Source organism: Bufo gargarizans, chromosome 4 (genome assembly GCF_014858855.1).
Source record: "Bufo gargarizans isolate SCDJY-AF-19 chromosome 4, ASM1485885v1, whole genome shotgun sequence".
NCBI lineage: Eukaryota > Metazoa > Chordata > Amphibia > Anura > Bufonidae > Bufo > Bufo gargarizans.
Window position 1 is genome coordinate 221,708,599 of NC_058083.1, and position 12,384 is coordinate 221,720,982.

At 43.2% G+C, this 12,384-nt stretch overlaps 1 protein-coding gene across 1 annotated transcript in view; it reads right to left on the bottom strand.

The window, feature by feature from the left end:
* CSMD1 (CUB and Sushi multiple domains 1) overlaps nt 1–12,384 on the bottom strand; it is a 2,061,198-nt gene that overhangs the window by 81,884 nt on the left and 1,966,930 nt on the right. The gene's annotated exons all lie outside the window — the stretch shown is intronic.

Consider the following 12,384-nt stretch of genomic DNA (forward strand, 5'->3'; position numbering starts at 1 on the left):
TATAAAGAAAATAAACTACTAAACATTGAAATTGCAACACCAAGAAGGAAAAGTCATGGTATTATGAAAATCATTGTTTCAATAGATATGTTGATAATAGTAAAGCCACAACATAATCCCTGGAGTAGTACCAGTGTGACATTTCCTTGTGAAAACCTCTTCATGGTGTTTCTCACATTGTTTCCATACCAATCTCCATCTATCATTCAATCTGAGACAAACGATGGACTCATTGCTAAAGAGGATAGACTTCCAGTCCAGCCTACATTACCATCTTGCTGTGCACCATAATAGCGTTTGAGAGCAGTGGCATTAGGTCAATAGAACACCTGTAGCTGGACGCCTTGCTCATAGCCCAATGTTATACAAATGCCTTCTGATGGATTGTATAGACACTGTTTGCTTCCCAAGGCTTGGGATGTAACGTCCCATTTCACTTGCAGTACAGAATGGGTCACTACGTGCCATTTTTCTAACCAGACGATTCATTCTTGCAGAATTTTATCTCTGTGTACCTTCTCACATCATTCCATTTCATCATTGTTCTCTCAATAACCCAGGACACACAACGGTGAACAGTGCTGACATCCCGGCCTAGGTGTGTGGTGATGAGACTGAGTGATAAACCAAGGTCTCTCAGTTCAAAGACTGTCCCTCTCAGTTTAAGACAAGTGTCATCAACTGGCATGTTGATGATCCCACAGGATTCGATCAGATTTTTGAGGATCTCCCACATGCCACAGATTGGAGCTAGGTGTTTGAAATTTGATCAGCTGCAAATCTTAGCAACACTTTCTACTTTCTCACTTTGCATGACCTTACAACTTGTCATTCTTGGTGTTACAATTTCAATGCTGATAAATGTAGTAGATAGATACAATACCATGAACATGACCATATAGTTGAATCAGCATGACTAAATATTTACATGAGGTGTTTTTACAGAATTATGTGCAATCCTATACACGGAGAGCCCTAATAAAAATGTACTTAGAGTATACATGAATCTAATATGATGAATTTCTGAAGGATTTAATTGCTGTATTATTTTTCTAAATGTAGAATACATGTCAGCGCCTTTCTCTTAAAGTTCAGCAATGATTTAAACTATGTGAGATACTTGTTCAGCAAGTCAGATGCAGCAGTAGCTAGCTAGGGATCTCATTAGTACCAAGTATGATATGGCCTCTAATATACCCCTAATGAATTTTATCTCTTTAAAAATAACTTTGTGGAGTTCAAAGCAGCAGTTCTTAAGTGGGAATCATTGTTCTCATGCCATGTGTTGTGCATTTGCTTCTTTTTCTGAATGACAGTCTGCACAAAATAATTGCTTCTCTTGGATCATGGAGCACTTCACATCTAACTACAGTACAAAGGTTGTGTTGTATACTTAAATATTACCTGGTGAGAGTTCCTGCTCTAGTTACCAGCTAGTCCACTGCAGCTTCATTGAAATGTAGACAAAGGTTTTTAAGTAAACACTTAACTAATTAACAAAACTTTTGATTTCAAATGATATTAATTTCATACAATATTATCCAAAAGGCCCCTTTACACTGCCTGAGCATTTTTAGCAAGCTTTCATAGGAAAGCTGGCTAGTGATGATCTGCTCTTGTAAAGGTGCCTGCGATTTCCTAATGAACAGGCAAAATGTTCGGGTAATAAGATTGCTTGTGCAGTCACCAAAATAATTGCTTGCTGGCTGCAGATTGTGCAATCTAAACATCACTCTGCTGCTTGCAAACAATAATTATGCATGGAGATAGGTGATAGCATTAGTGTAGGGCTGCAAATGCAACAGTCTCCTTCACTGACAAGCAGATGAATGCCAAGAAGAAATGCTTACTTCCTGACAATTGTCTGCTCTGTTGAGCAGTCTAAAGTGGCCTAAATAGAGGAAAAGAACATTGAAACTAGAGATGAGCGAATCAAAGTTGATGAAGTGGGATCCAAATTTCGGGAAAAATTTGATTTGCACCGAAGCAGAATTTCCTCACACTTCGTGGTAACTAATCACATTTTTTCCTAAAAAAGCTGCTGCACGTGTGAGGACGTGAAGCAAAGAACTCTGGGAATGAGGGATCACCCACAATGCCATGCATGCAGCCAATCATCAACCAGCCAGCCCCTGTAATGTCACAGCCTTATAAATAGCCTTAGCCATCTTGAATTCTGCCATTTTCCAGTGTGCTTAATGCAGGGAGACACGTGAGCAGGCGCTGGGGACAGTGTTAGGAAAGACGTTATTGTGCTGAAAAATCGATTTACAAGGTCAGGGAAAGATTATTCAAGCTGTAGGGAAAGGACAGGGAGGCATAATCTACACTATAAAAGGAGAAAAGGGTGCAATAGGAGAGCGTACACCCTGGGTAATAGGAACAATTACTATTACACCTGGCTGCACTAATTGGTGATCAAAATTGCATTTATAATGCTGCTTTTAGGTTGTTTGCACTATAAGATCACTGATTCTGTGTGATACTGCCATTTACAGGGTGTATGAATAGGAAAGATGTGTACATCCTATTAGTAATTTTGTGTTGATTTTATATTGTTTTACTTTTTTTTGGGGGGGGGGGGGGTGTATTAACAGGAAAAAAAAGGAAAAAATACATGTCACAATTGCCATTCAGCGGTGAACTTACATTGTACGAAAGCTATTTGCAGGGTGTATTGTTAGGAAAGATTTGTACGTCCCATTAGCCACTCTGCGGTGAACTGTGATTGTTATATTTCTTTTTTGGTGTGTATTATAGAAAAAAAGAAGAAGGGGATGGCAGCAGGAGTCACAGTGAGAGGCCTGAGCTCCTAGTGTCATCTTGTGGAAGTGACCAGCAACCCAGAGGTGCTTGAATGGTTGACTCGGTCTTTGACTTCGCCACAAGTGACATCAGACACCCCCAGCCAAGAGTTGGTGGGTTCCTCTGACACAACGCTTAGTTGGCATGACCCAGGAGCAGGCCCTGCACCCCCACTTGTCCTGAACCTTCCTCAATCATTTTTAGTTCCCTCAGGGCAAGAAGTATTATATGTCATAGGCTTGGCTCCACTTTTCAGTGAGGACGAACTACTAGAGGACAGTCAGCAGCTACTTCATATCCAAGATTTGGAGGAGAAATCCTCCGGTAGGTGGGCATGTAGCGATGATGATAGTCACATAGGAGCAGTTGTTTTGAGCGGTCATGCTCCTGGCCCTGAGAACATTGAGGGGGACATCAGTGACATGAAGACAGTAGTGGATGATGATGTAGCCAATCACACTTAGGAGCCAGGTGAAGAAGGGGTTTCATCATCATCATCATCATCATCATCAGGATAAGTCAGTGGCTGAGCCAGCAGGGTGGTAGTGTGTCTGTTAGTCAGCAGGGTGGCAGCAATGGGAGGTCGGAAGCCAAATGAGCCCGGGGTAGAGTCACCATAAAGTGGCCTGGGAGAACCGTGGCTCTGATTTGGTGGTCCAGCCTGCAGCAGTGACTGCTGCATCACTCAGTGGCTTGTACCCAATTTCATGCCGTCAAGGCTCCACCAGCTCAGCCAAAGGGAGCTGTCTGTCCTTCTTATCATCTGCTGGTCCTGATGCTCCTGCTCCTAGTCCTCCTACTCCTCATCAGTCATTCCGTCACTAATCGATCACCGAAGCGATTGAGACAACAGTATGCATGCACTCATCCAACAGTGAAGAAGCTGAGCGTGCTCCTGGTTAAGTTGCTGGTGCTGCAGTCCCTCCCTTTCCAAGTGGCTGACTCTGCACCTTTCAGAGAACTGATGGCTTCTGCCAAACCAAGGAGGAGGTCACAAGCCATCATTTCTGTGCAAAAAAGGCAGTACCAGCCCTGCACACATATGTAGAACAGAAGGTGGGCATGTCCTTGAGCCTGTGAGTGTCTGCCTAAGTGCACCGGCAGCGCCGACATGTGAAGCTGTAACTAAGGTCAAGGACAAATATTTTTTCTTTATGGCCCACTGGGTAAATGTGGTTCATGCCACACCAGCAACTTGGCCAGGTGACGCCGCTTTCACCTCCACTTTCTCACGCTGTTGGTCCTGCAACAATGTCCGCCTGTGCCTACTAGGGTTGAGCAAACCCGAACTGTAAAGTTCGGGTTCGCACCGAACTTTAGGGTTTTTTGTACCTGGACCCGAACCTGAACATTTTCGTAATAGTTGGGGTTCGAGTTCGGTGCTCACTGACTTAGTGGCGCATTTTGAAAGGCTGCAGGGCAGCCAATCAACAAGCGATTAACTAGTGTGCCCTTAGAAGCCATCACAGCCATGCCTACTGGTGGCATGGCTGTGATTAGCCAGTGCAGCATGTGACCCAGCCTCTATATAAGCTGGAGTCACGTAGCACCACACGTCACATCAGCTCTTACTAGTGTAGAGAGAGGATGCTGCAGCTGTGAGGGAGAGATTAGGAAACAATTATGGTGTTCTTGGTGTTAAATCTGAAAACTACAGCAATTATTTTTGTGGATGCTATGCTATATTTTTGTATCCCTGAGCCTAGTGCCACAGAGAAATAAGCTTCAATCAGTCTGTTAGGTGGGCAGGTGACCATTTTTGCAAGCGCAGTACATTTGCAACTGCATGTGTGCCAGGGATATTACTTTAATCCTGTGCTGGTAGCTCAGTGGGCAACATCTAGGCATTTTTTTAAGGACACCTGCACTGCATATGTGCCAAGGGAAGTTACATTGTTGTGTGACAGTAAACAATTTCTGGCTTTGATATACCCCTGCTCTACATAGTGGACAGGGAAATACATTTCACTTATTTGTCTGTTACATTGTTGGGTGACATTCACCAATTTTTGGCTGTGATATACCCCTGTTCTACATAGTGGACAGAGAAATAACATTTCACAAATTCGTCTGTTACATTGTTGGGTGACATTCACCAATTTTTGGCTGTGATATACCTCTGCTCTACATAGTGGACAGGGAAATAAATTTCACTAATTCGTCTGCTACATTATTGGGAGACATTCACCAATTTTTGGCTGTGATATACCCCTGCTCTACATAGTGGACAGGGAAATAAATGTCACTAATTTGTCTGTTACATTGTTGGGTGACATTCACCAATTTTTGGTTGTAATATACCCCTGCTCTACATAGTGGATAGGGAGATAAATTTCACGAATTCATCTGTTGCACTGCCGTGTGACATTCACCAATTTTTGACTGTGATATACCCCTGCTCTACATAGCGGACAGGGAAATACATTTCACAAATGCGTCTGTTACCTTGTTGGGTGACAAATTCTCATCTTTTGTGCTAGAAAGTGCATTTGGGTCCCGCGCTGCATTTATGACAGTCCAATAAAACTGTTAAATACTGCTGTTACATTGTTGGTTGAAAAAATAACACTTTTTGTGCTAGATGGTATATTTGCAGCCTGTGCTGCATTTCTGTCCGTCAAATAAAACCAGTAAATACTGCTGTTACATTGCTGATTGACAAATTCAAAATTTTTTGTGACAGTGAAGTATATGTATTAAATTCAACTGTCACACTGTTGTGTGACCACAAGAAATGTTTCTCTTTATGACACCGGCACAGCCTGTCAGTGAACTTAATTGTTGACTATTGGCGGTTGCATTGTCGCCTGACTGTTAGTTTGGTAGGTGAACACAAAGAATGAGGCAATCGTCAAATAAGGGACGTGGCCCTGGTCGTGGTACTGCTGGTGTTAGTGGAGCTCCTGTTACAGGTAAAGGACGTGGTTGATCTATGCAAGCTACACATCCAAGTGAAACACCTTCCTCAGGTGCGAGTAGGCGACAGCACCTTCAGCATTATTTGGCAGGCCCGAATGCTGCTCTACGAATGGTGAGTCCAGAAAAAGTACAGACGATAGTAGATTGGGTGGCTAACAGTGCCTCTAATTCTTTTACATCTTTTCCCACCCAGTCCCCTGCTGAAAGCTCTGAGTTGGCACCTACAGCCTATGGCCATCTGTCTTTCAACTCACCCCCTTGCAAATCAGGCAAGCAGTCTGAGCCCCAAGTCATGCAGCAATCTCTTATGCTTTTTGATGACTCTGCTGGCAGGGCTTCAGTGGGCCTGCACTGATGCCCAACCACTTATGTTTCAGGATGAGGACATGGGAAGACCACTGCTGCACGTCTCTGATGGTGATGATGAAATACAGGTGCCAACTGCTGCGGCTTTATGCAATCTGCAGACCTACGAGGAGGGCAGAGGTAAAGAGTGGGTGGAAGATGATGTGGAGAATGATGAGGTACTAGACCCCACATGGAATCAAGGTCATGCGAGTGAAATGTGCAGTTTGGAGGAAGAGGCGGTGGTCGCACAGAGGCACCAGCACAGGAAAAGAGAGAGCAGGGTGCAAAAGCATCTGTTACATTCTTAGGTGACAATTTTACAATTTTTGCCGTGAATAAACCCATGGTTCTGCATAGGTGGCAGGGACCTAAATTACAAAAATTTGTCTGTTACATTGATGGTTGACATCAACCCATTTTTGCCGGTGATAACCCCTGCTCTGCATTGCTGACAGGGTACTCAATTTTGTAAAAACGTCTGTTACTCATTGGAAGATGCCCGACTACAAGAGCTGATGGCATTCCCACCTGACAGCGGGGGCTCAGTGGAAGCACAAGGCGAAGGCTGAGGAGGGGAAAGAGGTCGCAAAAGCAGCTGGGGCACCGCCAGCATCTTAGAAGGAGCAGAAGGTTAGCATGGGCGAAATTTGGAAAAGTTTTGTCAGCACTCCACAACAACCAGCACCACCAGCTGATATGGAACATCTTAGCAGGTGGCAGCATTTCAGCAACGTGGTGGAGCAGTATGTGTGCACACCCCTACACGTACTGACTGATGGGTCTGCCCCCTTCAACTTCTGGATCTCCAAATTTGGCCTGAGCTTGCCCTTTATGCCTTGGAGGTTCTGGTCTGCCCTGCAGCCAGTGTATTGTCTGAACGTTTGTTTAGCATGGCAGGATGGGGTTATCACAGACAAGCGCAGCCACCTGTCCACAGCCAATGTGGACAAGCTCACATTCATTAAAATGAACCAGGCAGGGATCCCACAGGACTTGTCCATACCTTGTGCAGAATAGACATGTATACCGGCCTCACCCAGACATTGTTGTACTCCAGCACACTTTCTCTTAGTTTTAATTTTTATATTTCCCAATGTTTTAGGGTATACACAAATTTTAACAAAAAATATATAAAAATAAAATAAATAACAAAAACCAGTGTTGGCTACCTCCTCCTCCACCGCCGCTTACACCTACACCGCCATATCCACCGCCTCCTCAACCTCCTACTCCATATGGACCTCCTTCTCCTAGATCATGATTATTATTTTTACTTATTTTATGTTATTTTAAGTAATTTCCCTATCCACATTTGTTTGCAGAGCACTTGCCATGCTCTTAACCACATTTTGATGCCCTTTGCAGCCCTCTAGCCCTTTCCATGACTTTTTTAGAGCCATTTTAGTGCTCCAAAGTTCAGGTCTCCATTGACTTCAATAGGCTCCCTATTGGGTAATGGGTCCCGAACTCAAACTTTTTTGCGAAGTTTGGCCGAACCCGTTGAACCCGAACTTCTAGGTGTCCGCTCAATTCTAGTGCCTACTCATCCTTCACCGTGTCCTCAGCCACCACTACAGGGACAATTAACAGTGATCCACCAGCATAACACATATGCAGTGCACGGTGGTGTCACGCTGTTCTGAACCTCGCTTGCCTGGCTGAATGGAGTCACACAGGGGAGGAACTTCTCTGCGTCCTTCATCAAGAAATCGAATCCTGGCTTCCTCGACAAATCAAAATCTGAACCATGGTGACCAACAATGGGAATAACATGATGTCAGCGCTGCCTCTAGAAGGGCTGAGCCATGCACCCTGCTTGGCGCATGTGTTCAATCTGGTTGTAAAGCGGTTCCTGAAGTCTTCACCCCCATCTGCAAGACATCCTGTAAAAATGGCAAGAAAACTTTGCATGCACTTGTAGTCGTACACCGCAAAGCACACCCTCCTTGAGCTGCAGCGTCAAAACGGCGTCACTCAACATATGCTGATATGCAATGTTTCTACTTGTTGGAATTGCACCCTCCATATGCTAGACCGATTATATGAACAGAGAAATGCCATAAATGATATCTTGATGATACAGGCGGACAGAGGTACTCCCATATGTAACTTCGATGTTAGCCAGTGACAGCTCATGCATGACACCTGCCATTTGCTCGGGGCCCTTTGAGAAGGCCACTTTACTTGTCATTCGCCAGAACTATGGGATAAATAACGTAATTCCACTGATTCATGTCCTGGAGCACATGCTGCTAAATCTTACTGGCCAGGGGACAGGAGACATGGCGACTATATCTCACGGCCACATGAGCCCTGTGGGGGCTGAACTAGAGGAGGAGGACATTCGAGCACAAGCAATGCTTAGAGAAATGGGTGGCAGAGGGATGACTGCTGGCTCTCCACCATGTTAGACCCTCGCTACAGGTCCAAAATGGGGGCCTTTTTTAGGCCTCTTTCACACAGGCGTCCCGGATTTGCTCCGGATGCGTCGCTTGTACATTGACTGAAACCCGCGCGAGTAGGCACGCAATTGCAGTCAGTTTTTATTTGCGTTGCGTTGTTCAGTTTTTATCGTGCTGGTGCAATGAGTTTTGCACGCGCGTGATAAAAAACAGAATGTGGTACCCAGACCCGAACCCGGACTTCTTCACTGAACCATCTCATAAGGGAAAATAATACAGTGATTAGACTTTAATGGCGTTGCTCATCCCTATCATATCCTAGCAACCATACGTGAAAATCACACCTCCTCCGCACTTGCTTGCGGATGCTTGCGATTTTCAAGCAGACCCATTCATTTCTATGGGTCCTGCGTTTGCATGAAAAACACTGAATATAGAACATGCTGTGATTTTTACGCAACGCACAAGTGATGCGTGAAAATCACCGCTCATATGAACAGACCCATTGAAGTGAATGGGTCTGTATTCAGTGCGGGTGCAATGCGGAATTCTCGCCCGAGTCAAAGAGGCCTTACACTCACTGAGAGGGAGCAGACAAATTGAACTACTATCGAGACATCCTATACGCTATTGCCCATCCCATTCCTCACGCAGGTCTGACTGGGGGGGCCCTCTGTATTCACGCTCCACTGCCATGGCTGCTGGGGGTGGATTGAGGAGGCAGCAGTAGTACCAGCTCCATCAGCAACAACTTAAGTCTAGAGTCAGTGATGAGCAGTTTTCTTCATCCGCCTACTAAAGAAACTACTCACCAGCAGCAGTAACTAGACAGAGCAGAACCTCAACCAGCAGGTTGTGGCATACTTGGAGTGGTGCACCTTGCCACCCCACATCAAAGATCCCCTTTACTACTGGACAACCAAACTTGATTTGTGGCATCAACTGGCCAAGTTTGCCCTGGGCAAGATTTCCTGCCCGGCCAGCAGGGTAGCATCATAGAGGGTGTTTAGTGCGGCGGGGGCCATAGTTACCCCAAGGAGAACTCACCTGTCCACCCAAAATGTGGAGAAACTCAAACTGAAGCATGATGCATCAGACTTTGGCATCCATGGTGCCATACCTACACTTTGACAAAAGAAACCTGTTTCTTCTGGCTTCCTGCTTTATCTACTTTTCTGATGCTGCCACCCACCTGATGCCACACCTGCTGCTAGGTGCAGCCAGCCACCTGATGCCACTTCTCTGGTGGTCATCCCCAAACATTTTTTGCTTGTTGTCCTGCAGTCATATTGTTCTATACACTGCAACCAGTTTCTATCTTCAGTAGTATTATGTCATACATATAAATATTAGCACTAAGACCAGTAATCGGTTACAGTGGTTATGTGCATATACAGCATGTCATCATTGCATAAAAGTAAACAATGGCCAGTGGGAACTGGAGCTGGAGTTTTAAAGGATCAAACTGTTAAGAATTGGTTATTTTTTTCTATTTTATCACCTTCATTGCGTATAGTCATTTTTCTGAAATCTAGGAAATCTCCTATAAAATAATTTTATAATAGTCTCTAGTTGCATAGTCTGTCACTTAGTTCTACATTATATATACTATGATTGCAAATTGAGACTATAGTAAATCCCTGTATAAGCACATCACATTGTCACTAGATTTTATAAAATAAAAAAAAAGCTGTCTATTTGGTTTCCTTCCATTGGTTTCCTTCATTTTCTATTTCAATTGTTTTATTATTATGTATCAATAATGGAAATTGAAGAGAATTAGAGCAGTGCTACAGTTACCAGCTCCAATCAATACACAAGCTATGGAAGCTGCTTAATTCAGGTGCCGCTGGAGCAACAAGGTAACAGCTGATCATGAAGATAGACACCAATATCAATGACCAAGAAAATATATATTGTTACGGATCAGTGACTGTGGACCCACTGTGACAACTAACCTGGCCTAAACTAAAAGGGGATTTTTCTGACACATCTTCAGTGTTCAGGTAAGCGACCAGACTGTTATTTCCTGTGATAGTATTTATGATAGTGTAGTTGGCAGCTGAACCACTGGGCTCAGGGACTGTAGTGCAAACACCAGGAGATCAGGATACCAAGAACACACCAAAAATGCAGGTATAGTCTGAACAGTCACCAAGACTAAAATGCAGGGCACCAAGACTAAAAGGCAGTGCACAGTTAATGTAGACACAGGAAAGACTTGTAGGTGGAGTAGAAAGGAGGCAAACATTTGCTACATTTGTGGTTTACTAAATTGTAAAGGGATGATGTTGGCGTGCAAAAGCCTGTACATCTGCAGTGTTGTAATAACTCAGGTGTTTAAAAAGGTTTTCTGACCAGTAATTTTTAAACAAACATTGACATATCCGGCAGGCTGTTCTAGCAGAGAGCAGCCTGTCGGATCCTACAGGTCACTGACAGTTTAACTACACATGGTCCTTATTAATTTTAAAATAACGACACAAGAATTCTTACATTAAATCTATACCCTAGATGACATTACCATCTTCCTGGAGGATTTTTTGTTAGAAAATGGATATAGGAATATTTTACTATAAATTCTAGTTTAAATGAATGTTACTATAGCTGTATGGAAAATTAAATAGCCCCATCACAGAACTAATAGGTTGCATAAGTTATATATACATGCCATGCATACTATACTATGCTATAAAATTGGAAAACTACTTTTGCTTCTCATAACAATATTTGTGTTACATTTAGAGGTCATTATAGAAACCATTCAAATTAGGTTAGAAGAAGCAAATTAGTATTCATTACCCTCTCTGTGGCCTATTAAAATTAACAGTGGGAAATGATGTTAAATCACACCTTACTGTAATTTTATTTCCAGATATGAAATAAAATACCAATTTAGTGGAAGTCTAAAGGCTTAGAGGATAGCAGAGCCTTAATGACAGTAATAATTTATGTGCATGCATATTACACAATTCAAACACATTTTTATCTGCGTTGAATCTGGACACAAACTATACTTGTCTGACTTTGAAATGCACTCATCCATTTTCTTCTGTTATATCCTTGATAGAAATAAAAGGGTTTTTGGACTGAGAAATACATTTTAAAAATGGAGCGGTATAGCTTAAAGTAATACTTACCTTACCAACCCCCTGCAATTCCAATGAAATGTAATAATTGTTTTGCAGGTGCCTAAAGACCTTATTCTTCTAAGATTTTAAAGGGCATTTGTCAGAAGATTTGTACCTATGAAACTGGCTGACCTGTTACATGTGCGCTTGGCAGCTGAAGGCATCTATGTTGGCCCCCTGTTCACATTTGCCTGCATTGCTGAGAAAAAATAAGTTTTAATATATGCAAATGAGCATCTAGGAACAACGGGTTATGCCTAGAGGCTCAACTCTCTCTGAACCTGCTGCACCCTCTGCACTTTGACAGGAACAGGCAGGCTTGATCATGATTTCACCGCCTGACCTTGTCAAAGTGCAGAGAGAGGTGGGCCTCTAGGTTTAACAGCAACGCCCCTGTTGCTCCTAGATGCTCATTTGCATATATCAAAACCTCATTTTTCTCAGCAATGCGGGCACATATGAATATAGGACCAACACAGATACCTTCAGCTGCCAAGTGCACATGTAACAGCTCAGCCAGTTTCATAGGTACAAATCTGCTGACAGGTGCCCTCCTTTAAGTTGTAGAATTTACGGTATATGCTACCAGCAGATGCACAAACATAGTAAAGAAAAACACAAAAAATATACTGGGTTACATTTTCCAATGAGAAATTGAGGTAATCATGGTAATTCAGCTGACCCATTGGCTCCTATACATTTTAGTTTAAATGCAAAGATCACTAACCTGTTAATAGTGTAAATAATTCATTGATCTGTTGATGTGATTAACCATTTCA